The sequence below is a fragment of the Mirounga leonina genome, unplaced genomic scaffold (genome assembly GCF_011800145.1).
Source record: "Mirounga leonina isolate KUSES-001 unplaced genomic scaffold, KU_Mleo_1.0 Mir_101664, whole genome shotgun sequence".
In the NCBI taxonomy this organism is placed as follows: Eukaryota; Metazoa; Chordata; class Mammalia; order Carnivora; family Phocidae; genus Mirounga; species Mirounga leonina.
In genome coordinates this window covers 29,614,891-29,627,092 of record NW_023270175.1, presented here as the reverse complement: position 1 = coordinate 29,627,092, position 12,202 = coordinate 29,614,891, and positions in this window count along the sequence as shown.

Genomic DNA, 12,202 nt, shown 5'->3' with positions numbered 1-12,202 from the left:
CTCTTTGGCTTGAGGGGGGAGTTCAAGCAGACAGAAGCTCATGTATCAAAATCTGAAGGAGGTCTTGATATGGTGCAGAGTAGGAAATGAGAAAGTTTGACTGGGCATAAACTGTGAGTGAGTTTGGGTGCTGGGGAACATGTAGGGGTAAGGGCAAGGAATGAAAATGGAGATGAAAAACAGATAATGCAAAGCCTTATAAATCTTGTAAGACATGCAAACTCCCGATTAGCCATTAAGAGTGCCCTGGGAGCAATGGGGAACCCCTGAAAGATTCTAAGCAAGGAAATTATATAGTTCTTTTTTGAATGATAGGAATATTGTTTTGGCTGAAGTGGCAGGATCCATTCATTTATTCAACAATTTTTTAAATTTAAATCTTCGTGAACATACAGTGTGATATTGGTTTCTGGAGTAGAATTCAGTGATTCATCACTTAACATACAACACCGAGGGCTCATCACAAGTGCCCTCCTTAATACCCATCCCCCATCTAGCCCATCCCCTACCCACCTCCCTCCATCAACCCTCAGTTTGTTCTTTGTCTTAAGAGTCACTTACAGCTTGTTTGCCTCTCTCCTTTTTTTGTTTTATCCCTTCCTGTATGTTCACCTGTTTTGTTTCTTAAATTCCACATATGAGTGAAGTCATATGGTATTTGTCTTTCTCTAAATTATTTCACTTAGCATAATACACTCTGGCTCCATCCACATTGTTGCAAATGGCAAGATTTCATTCTTTTTGATGGCTGAGTAATACTCTGCGTGCTGTGTGTGTGTGTGTGTGTATAAAGATAGAAGCACCATGAAATTTTAAATGGGCCTCATTTTACAAAGTGATATTTGAGCAAAGGCTTGATGGTGAAGAGGAAATGAACCATCTGTTTATAGGGGAAGGGTCATTCTAGGCAAAGGAGATAACCAATGAAAAGACCCCGAGGCAGAAGTGTGCCTTGCATGATAATATGAAAGTCTAGAAGACAGTAAATAAACTAAGAGGGGTCATAGGAGATGAGGGGGAAATATAATGATGGGGTATGGAACCTTCATAGGCCATTGTAAAATTGGCTTTGATGACATAAGGAACCTTTGAAGGGTTTTGAATATAAGAGTGATTCAATCTTACATTTCAACAGAAATGTTATGACTACTTGGTTAAGAATAAATGGTATGGTGACATGTAAGCAGGGAAACCAGTTAGAATATTACTGCAATAATTCAGGTGAGCAATGAAGGTGGCTTTGAACTCAGTGGGATCAGTCTTAGGCCACCCTAAAATGTGTGGTGCTCAGGGAATGAGTTTAAATGAAAGCCTACATGTGTTAAATATGACATAGTCTATCTTTTTATCTTACAAATATGCCTTCATATTGAGAATTTTTTAATGCATAAATATATGCTTTTTAAATAACTGAAAGCTGGAAAATGTCAAATATGACCAAAGGTATATATTATTGTGTGTATCTGGGAGTTCTGTTGGTGGACTAACAGTGTATGTGCTTATTAATAGCATAAAACATATATTTCATGGTTTATTATATATTCTATATATATATCTATTCTATGAAATTTTTCTTGTCTTTATTTCAGCAAAATTATGGTTGTTATAATCAAGATTTTAACGTATTTGTTCTGCTCGTGACAATGGCAGATATCCTTTTTTGAGTCATTATATTATTAATATATTGTTAATAAGTTCAATTTGGGGAAACTATCTGTGAGACAGTAGCAACTGCAATTACAAATAAAATTGTTTTTTTGTGTTTATTTTTATTTTTATTTTTTTATTTTATTATGTTATGTTAGTCACCATATAGTACATCATTAGTTTTTGATGTAGTGTTCCATGATTCATTGTTTGTGTATAACACCCAGTACTCCATTCAATACATGCCCTCCTTAGTACCCATCACCGGGCTAACCCATTTCCCCACCCCTCCCCCCTCTGAAACCCTCAGTTTGTTTCCCGTAGTCCATAGTCTCTCATGGTTTTTCTCCCCCTCTGATTTCCCCCCTTCAGTTTTCCCTTCCTTCTCCTAATGTCCTCTGTGCTATTCCTTATATTCCACATATAAGTGAAACCATATAATAATTGTCTTTCTCTGCTTGACTTATTTCACTTAGCATAATCCTCTCCAGTTCCATCCATGCCGATGCAAATGGTGGGTATTCATCCTTTCTGATGGCTGAGTAATATTCCATTGTATATATGGACCACATCTTCTTTATCCATTCGTCTGTTGAAAGATATCTTGGCTCCTTCCACAGTTTGGCTATTGTGGACGTTGCTGCTATGAACATTGGGGTGCCTGTGGCCCTTCTTTTCACTACATCTGTATCTTTGGGGTAAATGCCCAGTAGTGCAATTGCTGGGTCATAGGGTAGCTCTATTTTTAATGTTCTGAGGCACCTCCACACTGTTTTCCAAAGTGATGTACCAACTTGCATTCCCACCAACAGTGTAAGAGGGTTCCCCTTTGTCCACATCCTCTCCAACATTTGTTGTTTTTTGCCTTGTCAATTTTGGCCATTCTAACTGGTGTAAGGTGGTATCTCAGTGTGGTTTTGATTTGAATTTCCCTGATGGCTAATGATGTTGAACACTTTTTCATGTGTCTGTTAGCCATTCATATGTCTTTTTGGAGAAGTATCTGTTCGTCTTCTGCCCATTTGTTGACTTGATTATTTGTTTTTTGGGTGTTGAGTTTGAGAAGTTCTTTATAGATCTTGAATACCAGCCCTTTATCTGTAGTGTCATTTGCAAATATCTTCTCCCATTCTGTGGGTTGCCTCTTTGTTTTGTTGATTGTTTCCTTTGCTGTGCAGAAGCTTTTTATCTTGATGAAGTCCCAAAAGTTCATTTTTGCTTTTGTTTCCCTTGCCTTTGGAGACGTGTCTTGAAGGAAGCTGCTGTGGCCGATGTCGAAGAGGTTACTGCCTATGTTCTCCTCTAGGGTACTGATGGATTCCTGTCTCACATTGAGGTCTTTCATCCATTTAGAGTTTATCTTTGTGTATGGTGTAAGAGAATGGTCGAGTTTCATTCTTCTGTATATAGCTGTCCAATTTTCCCAGCACCATTTATTGAAGAGACTGTCTTTTTTCCATTGGATATTTTTTCCTGCTTTGTAACTATAGAAAGAGAAATTAGGGAATCGATTCCATTTACAATAGCACCAAAAACCATAAGATGCCTTGTAATAAATCTAACCAAAGAGGTAAAGGACCTATACTCTAGAAACTACAGAACACTTAAGAAAGAAATTGAAGAAGACCCACAAAAAGATGGAAAAACATTCCATGCTCATGGATCAGAAGAATAAACATTGTTTTTTTTTATTATGTTGTTAATCACCATACATTACATCATTAGTTTTTGATGTAGTGAATCATGGGACGCTACATCAAGAATAAACGTTGTTAAAATGTCTATGCTGCCCAGAGCAGTCTACACTTTCAGTGCCATCCCTATCAAAATACCATCGACATTTTTCACAGAGCTGGAACAAACAATCCTAAAATTTGTATAGAACCAGAAAAGACCCCGCATCGCCAAGAAAATGTTGAAAAAGAAAAAGCTAGGGGCATCATGTTGCCTGATTTCAAGCTTTATTACAAAGCTGTGATCACCAAGACAGCATGGTACTGGCACAAAAACAGACACACAGATCGATGGAACAGAATAGAGAGCCCAGATATTGACCTTCAACTCTATGGTCAACTAATCTTTGACAATGCAAATAAAATTGTTAAAACAATACTTAGATTCATAAATGAACCATAGATTTTACTTACCACATTCAAATGCTGTAATAGAGTGCATTTGGCAAGTTTTCATTATTGCAGAAAATATTACAATGTATTAAATTTCATAATTTAGTTCTCCAGGACATACACAAATTTCACAAACACTTAAAGTAATATGTAGGTGTGTACAGTAATTTTAAAAATTGGTTTCATGCTTCCCACAAGTTAGTGGAAATTTAAATAAATTTACACTTTATATTTAAGCAAATAAGAATTGTTTAATATGAAAAAATATTCCTCAGATGCCATGTCCAATTGTGAATACTGAACTAATTTACAACTCCCTCTGGAACCATGAACTAGAACTCAAAAGAAAGCAAGAAAGTGGACACTTAGCACTGCTGGGAAACCATATTTTCTTACTCAAGATTCTATTGCATTTATGCTATTTGAGAGGGAGGATTTACTAAGTTAATTCATTCTTTTCATTATTTAAGAGCTTCTGCCTCTCAGATCCTCCCTACACTTTACTGCAGTGTCCATCTTCAATTTCGGCAGCCACACAAATTGTGATTCTTTAGAACATTTATATGCAGTTATTTTTTCAAGAATACAGAGCAAGTATCATAAGTGTTTCTCTGGGTGCCTGAATGATATTAATCATGAAAATAGATATTTAGGGTTACAGATTATATTTTTTCAGTGCTGAATGTTTGTTCTTACATAACAAAAATTCCCATGTGTTCCTTAATAAATTTATTTTGTGTGTTTGGGATAGGGCCCTCTAAAGTAGTAAGCCAAGAGAAAAGCCACCTCTTCTCTGGGCCTGAGGGTGACACTTATGGAGGGGTTCAAAAGGAGGCAGATACTAGATATATTTTAAGGTATAACCAAAGAATCTGCCACTAACTGAGATGGGCAGGACTGCACTAGGAACAGGTTTAGTGTTGGAAGATCAGGAGCTCTCATTTTGAATCCTGAATTTGCAATATCTATTAGATATTTATTAGACATCCAAGTGGCAATGTCAAGTAGACAGCTGTATACACAAGTCTGGAGTTTAAGAGATAGGTCTAGGTTGGAGATACAGAGTTGGGAGTCATTAGCATATAGGTGGTATATAAAGACGTGAGATTGGATGAAATCACCAAGAGAGTAAGTGTATTTTAGAGAAGAGCTATGAGAAGGATCCCTTGGTCCTCCTACTTTAAAGGTTGGGAAGAAAAGGACAAGACAGCAAAGGAGACTCAGAAAGGAAAGCCTATGAGGTGAAAGGAAAAGAATAAAATATATCATAGAAGCCAGATATTTCAGCCATAAACTGTTGAAGGAGCACTGTTCAAATGCTGCAGGTGGATGAGAAGTGAGACTTGACCATTGTCTGTAGTAACATAGTTATCATTGGTGACCATGAGAAAAGCAGTTTGGTATGAAGTCTGGTAATAGTGAAAGCCTGGTTTGAAGATGAGAGAATGGAAGGAAAGGAGTAGGATACAGCAAGTATAGAAAACTCAAGGAGTTTTGCTGCAAAGGATAAAAAAAAAAAATATGGTGTTGCCTGGATGGCAAAGTGTGGCTGAGATTATTTTTTAAAGACAAGAGGCATAGCAACATGTTTGTATGCTAATGGGAATGATCTAGTAGAGTGGAGAAAAATGATCATATAGGAGAGATCAAGAACTGCTAGAGCAACTCAGTGTCTAGTGTAAGTGAGAGGAAATGAGAACTAATGCACATATCAGAAGGAATGGCTTGTGATAGAAGCATGCATAATTAATCGGTGGTAACAGTGGGAAGGTAGAGTACATGAGGACAGCTGCTGGTAGGTGAATGCCACCAGGTGATGGTACAAGTATGTGGAAATTTGCTTCTGATCACTGCAGATTTCTCAATGATAGAATAAGCAATCTCATTAGCTGATAGTAAAGGTGTGGTAGGCAGTTGTAGAGGTTTAAAGAGAGAGGACGTAGTAAAATTATGAATGTTGGAGAGTGAGGGAGTGCATGGATTACATTAAATATCCACATGTACTTACTGAGCATGAATTTAAAGTAATTCCAGTAAGCATGGCTGTGTAATTTTATCTAGCCACATTCAGTTGCATAGGTACTGGTGCATAAGAGGAAGAGAGTTGGTTTCAAACAGGTTATTGTTCTTCTAAGAGAGTACAACAAAGCAAGAGAGCAGCAAGGGAGTTGAGGGTCATTGCAAAAGAAGAATTTTAATGTGGGTCTCTAAATTTTAATCTGTTCAAGGAGGTAAGAGAAAACATGAGGACTGAAGGACAGTGGCAAAGCTGGTACAACCACTATGTCAGCATTAGTTGAAGAATCATTTGAGTTGATGTAAGAGAGGGAATCAGATGGACAGACAGGAGGTAGTGGACAGAGAGTGTTTAAAATGGAGATTATGGAAGAGCTGATCATTAGTTATGATAAAATCAAGGTTATGACTATGGGAACGAGTATCCGAGTGAGATTAAAAACAAAATCATTAGAGGAGAAACCTTCAAGGAATTGAGACATTGGAATGTTGGAGTATCACTTATGGCTATTATGAAATTGTTAAAAATTAAGACAGGAATCATTTTAGAGAAAATGTCAATGCACAAGGAAATAACGTCTTTGGGAAATGATTGGAGAATAGCCCAGCAGCCATTAGAAGCACAACAATGGGGGGCGCCTAGGTGGCTCAGTCAGTTGAGCGTCTAACTCTTGATTTTGGCTCAGGTCATGATCTCAGGGTTGTGAGATCAAGCCCTGCATGGGGCTACCCACTCAGTGGGGAGTTTGCTTGAGATTCTCTCTCTCCCTGTCCCTCTGCCTCTCCCCCTACTCATGTGCGTGTGCTCTCTCTCAAATAAGTAAATAAAATCTTTAAAAAATGTCACAACAATGGAGCAGCATGAGAAATTTAGCCTGGTGACAGGAGAATCAAAACCGTTAGTGTTTAGGGAGGAGTAAGAGAGAATGGTCTGGATACAGTAATGAGGATTCAAAGTGGACAGTTCTCTGACCTCCAGATATAGTGTAAAAGGAGACAGTGGGAGAAAAATGAAGCACAGTTTAAGAAGACAGCAGAAAAAGCAATGTGCTCACGGGAGATACAGGTTTTAGTTAAAGAAAGACGGAAAGGGAAATTTCAGAAAAGAGACTAACGGTATGGTGGGTTTTGCTGACGATGGAGTGGTGAGTTTCAGAGGACACAGAGGAAGACTTTCCAGAGTAGGGGAAAGGTCGGAGAAATGGACAGGATGGAGGTGGTGGGAATCGAAGGCTTCTTGTTTGTAACTGACATATCAGGGATAAAGTGACATAGTTCCAGTGGTCTCAGGACAGACTCTGGTGGTCTCAGGACAGACTCTGGTGGTGAAGCTGTGAGTGTCAAAGAGTGTGAAATGATGACTCTTGGAGAGTGAGAGAGTGCGTGGATTGCTCTAAATGTCTGGGACTAATTCTTGACCCATGAAATGCAAGAGTATAAATTGGATTAGTTTGGTTTGATTTGCCTCACTATATATATATATCTTAAATATATATAAGATTTTCAAGAAGTTCTACTGTAAAACAGATATCAGTTCTTCCTGCCATTGGTTTAGTGACTACCTTTGATTTGTTTGTGTGTGTTTGTGTGTGTATGTATGACCATCAGATGTCATTAAACCAATTGTTTTTTGTTAATACTAATTAATTAACTAATTAATTACTGGTATATTCACAGACCAACTTCCTTGGACCAGAGTGCCAGCCACTCTGGAATATTGAGAGTGGAATATTGCCCCTACTTTTAAATAGCTCACAGAACATCAAAGTAGAATTGAGTAGAACAATGATTATAGTTATATATAATTAATATTCCTAAATGTGGTATAAAAATAGGCTAATATATTGTCCATCAGACAGATGATTGCTTTTTAAAATTTTCCTTCAATGACTCCATTTATTTTAATTTGTTGATCCATAAAAATAAAAATTACATCTAGACACCAGCTGTCACAAGGCTCTTTTCAGCTTACTGTCCCAAGGAATCTTGGGCTTGAGTGGCAAGGTATTTAATATAATTCCTGCTTCATGTCAGCAGAGCACTTAGTGGGAAAAAGACTGGAATGGGAACAGGGAGGCCTGGCCTATCTTCGTGGCCATATATTGGATGTCAATTTTCTCCCATATAAAACGAGTGCATTGCCACTAACTAAGTGGGCTGAGACATTAATTCACAAGGCATTTATTGAGTACTTATTATGTATAAGGATTTCTAGTCGAAAGCCAGATCAAGAAAGGTAAGTTTCACCTCATACTCTATTGCCTAATTATTTCACAAATGCAAAGTGTGCTTTTCATAAGGAAATAGAATTTTCTCATGAAAAAGCTTAAGATAAGAAAAAAAAAAATCCACCCCCCTCCCCCTTTGTTTTGGCAGGCAGGGCAGGAGAACTCATTCTTGCTGATTGATTACCATTTAAATCCCTGACAAAAGCTTGACTGAAGAACTAGATATTAGTTTCCAATTAGCTGATAATTAAGGTGCTAACTGAAAATTAGGGGGTTGGTTGATAATGGGTCAATTTTTTAATACTCCTAACACAATTACATTGTTGAAGGGTGGAAAGTGAACAAAACAACATGCTGCTTTCTTGCATTTCCTGTTACAGCATTTCATTGCTTAGCAATGAAGAAAGTGTTACCTTCCAGGGTTGAGGGGTAGTATCCAACTGGACACCAGCCCTTTATTGGTTTCATGCTTCAGATGCCTTGGCGTATTCCCTTTAAAGGGAATTGAAAAGAGAAAAAAAATACAAGGAAAGAAAAGATGCTAAATCCTGTCCGACAAGAAACATAACTTTACAGAAAACAAAAACAAACAGCAACAGCAAATCACCCTGACAATTTCTAGTTCTCCGTAGCTTTAATTCAATACCTAAAACATCACATTACCTAATACCGTTGTTCAGGCTATTTAATCAAGAGGGCGACAGGGACACCTGTGAAAATGCCATTGCCGTGCAGGCAGGTATTCTTGAAACCACCTGAATAGCAAAGCTGATTTTTTATGCTGCTTTATCTTATGGTAAAACCAACAGTTTTACGATGCCTATGCCATCACTAACACAATGTAATTTGGGGAGGTGGAGGAAAACCTGTAAGAGAAAGGAGCAGTGATTATCTTTGAACATTCATTGGAAAGAGCTGCTGTTTCAGAGCTCAAATCATGCTCACCTGAGAAAAGCCATAGTCTCTGGGTAGAGGGCCAGCTAATACCCCAGAGGGAAAGGAATTTTTATGTGCACTGAGGCTCAAAGAACAATCTTTACATTCAATATTTGTTCACTTCTAAAGGTTCAGCCCTTTAGGGACAGGATTTTTGGAGCTTTTAGTCTTACCCAGTCTTCCTGGGGGGAAAAGAAGGCCATCGTTCACAGTGACTTTGTCAGCTTTGGCCAGCTTGCAAAGCTCTTTAGTCAGCAAATATAGGTTGTCGGTGGGGAGACGGGATCTGAACTAGAAGTATACTTCTTGGAAAAACGTAGCTGGAAAGACTTCTGATTCTTCTAGGAAGAAGACAGTGTCAATATTAACAACATACTGGGTAAGGCAACCTCCAGGACTGACAAGAACCTTTATTCATGGATTTATCCATATATTCAACATACAAACTACCTATTGTTGGCAGACTCTACTCAATCAATACAAAAGATAAGTAGGTGAATATTAAACCATCTCTACCATGTAGGAGCTGTCTAGTGTGGAAGATTAGTAGATAGATAATGACAATATAGTACAGGAGAAATCAATTATTTAATTAATCCATTTTGTAAGTATTGAGCATTCACTATGTTTTAGGTACCATTCTAGATATTGGAATAATGATAAGAAAAAAAAATTCATATAGTCTAACAAACAGAGTCAGGCAATAAACAATATAAATAAGTAAAACAAATAGTATGTTAGAAAGTTCAAAGTGTTATAGAGAAAGTGCAAGAAGGAAGGGAAATAAGGAATGTCAGATGGGCAGAGTGTCAGATGGGGGAAGTTTGTAACATTTAGGTACTTTTACTATGAGTGAGATATGGAATGAAAAATTATGTTCTAGCAGAGGAGTGACAAGATCTGATTTCTACTTCAACAAGATGACACTGGTTGATGTGTCAAGAATAGACTTACGGGGCCAAGTTGGGAAATTAGGGAAGCTATTAGAATAATCAAGACGAGAGAAGATGATTGCCTGGATCAGGTTTATAGCAACAGGAATTGTGAGAAATGGATAGATTCTGGATATATCTTGAAGATATTACCTAGGAGCATTTGTGGAGGGTTTGGGATGTGAAGGGAAAAAAAGAAATCAAGGATGGCTCTAAGAATTTTGGACTGAGCAACTAGAAGGATGGAATCACCATTAACTAAAATGGAAAAGAATGAGGAAATAGGTTTATGAGGGGAAGATGGGAGATCAGGAGTTCAGTTGTGGACTTAAAAAAGGTTGAGGTGCTTATTAGCCAAGTGAAGATATTGATTAGGCAATTGGATAGATGAGTCTGGAGCTGAGGGGAGAGCTTGGACGAGAGATATAAATTTGGAAATCATCAACTTATAGATATTATGTATAGGCCTGAAGCTGCATGAGATCACCTAGGAAGTGGGTGTAGACAGAGAAAAGGCTCAAGGATTGAATGGACCCTATGGCACTGCAATATCCAGAGTTTGGGGAGATAAGGATGAACTAGCAAAGAAGACTGAGAAGTACTGGCCAGTGAGGCAGCAGGAAAATTAGGAGTGTGATGTCAGCAGCTAAACAAAGGTAGTGTTTCAAGAAAGAGTCATTAACTATTTCAAATGCTGCTAAAGATTAAATAAGTTGAGGAAGATGGATTGAACACTGGATTTATCAATGTGGAGATGTTCCCTGGCCTCCACAAAAGTAACTGTGGTAGAATGGTGGGGTCAAAACCTGATCAGAGTGGGTTCAGGAAAGAGTGGAAAATGAAAAATTGGAGACATTACATAGACAACTCTTGGAAACCACTTCTAAAATCCTCTGTTTGATAGGTAAAGGCATCCTCAAGTAACCCTCCATCCTTTTCCTGTACTTTTAAGGACATGGAGTCTAAACTAGGAGCTTTCCTTTACAGCAGAGAGGGAAGCAGGAAGAAACAATTTGGGATGGAATTCAGCAGGAGGTTCTCAAATTCAAAGAAGGCAATAATGTTATTGGAATCTTTCAGTTTGAAAGGAACAGAGATATGTTTGGGTTGATTGAGTTCAAAAGTGCTAATTGGAAAAATACGCAAAATGAAGGACAGGAAAGAGTTTCAATAGTAGCCCTTGGAGATCTGGAATATTACTCAAGATACAACAAGCAGGGACCCCGTCTTATTCCCATCCCCTCACCAACAGATGTTCATTGCTCCCTATTTTAACAACTTTACCTTTTTCCTGACTCAGCTTTTCCCTCTCTCTGCTTCCATTTGTTCTACTTGGGCTTCTACTTCTGGGTATCTCTGTACTCTCTTATCTTATGGCTTCTGAATAATTATGAACTCTACTGCCTCGTTCTTCCACTTCCTGTTTTGTCTCATCCAGTTTCTGCCAGCGACCAATCACTAACTTTTTCTCTATCTCCAAATTAAAATTCCCCAATAGAGGGGCACTTGGGGGCTCAGTTGGTTGAGCGTCCGACTCTTGGTTTCGGTTCAGGTCATGATCTCATGGGTTGTGAGATTGAGCCCCAAGTGGAGCTCCCTGCTCAGTGGGGAGTCTGCTTAAGATTCTCTCCGTCTGCCCCTGCCCATCCCCTTTCTCATAAATAAATAAATAAATCGTTAAAATAAAATAAAACTCCCCGAGAGAGAGGATTAGATTGGTTTACCTAAGCAAGAGTAACCATTCTAATGGGCAAATTTCTTTTTTTTTTTTCAAAGTTCTTGTTCTATATATGACTGGTCCTGATCTCTGGTTGGTTGTGGTCAGTGTGTTGGACTCATGCCATTCCTATTCATTAAGAGAGAATCATGGGAGTGGTATCATGGGCATTGGTAGGCATTCAGAGCTTCATAAACTTCTCTTGAATACAGTTGGCTGAAGGCAAAATAAGTTGGAAAAAATGATAAATACATGGAAAATATGGTTAAAATGACTTCAAATTCAATTGTGTAGAACTTTTTTGAAATAAAAAAGCTATTATACGTAATTGAAGTACCTATATAAACAAGCATGAATGCAGAGGTGGATCATATTCCTATACAGAAATACTCTATATTACAAAGATAATTCCTTCCAATTAAGCCATCAGTTCAATTCAATTCAACTGCAACCAAAAACCCAGTGAAAATTTCTTTTGAAACTTGAAAAGTTGATTCTAAAATTCTTATGGAACAGAAAATATGTTGAGGAATCTTGCCCTACAAATATAAAAATCTATTATAAAGCTACAGCAATAAAAAGACTATGATCCTGACACTA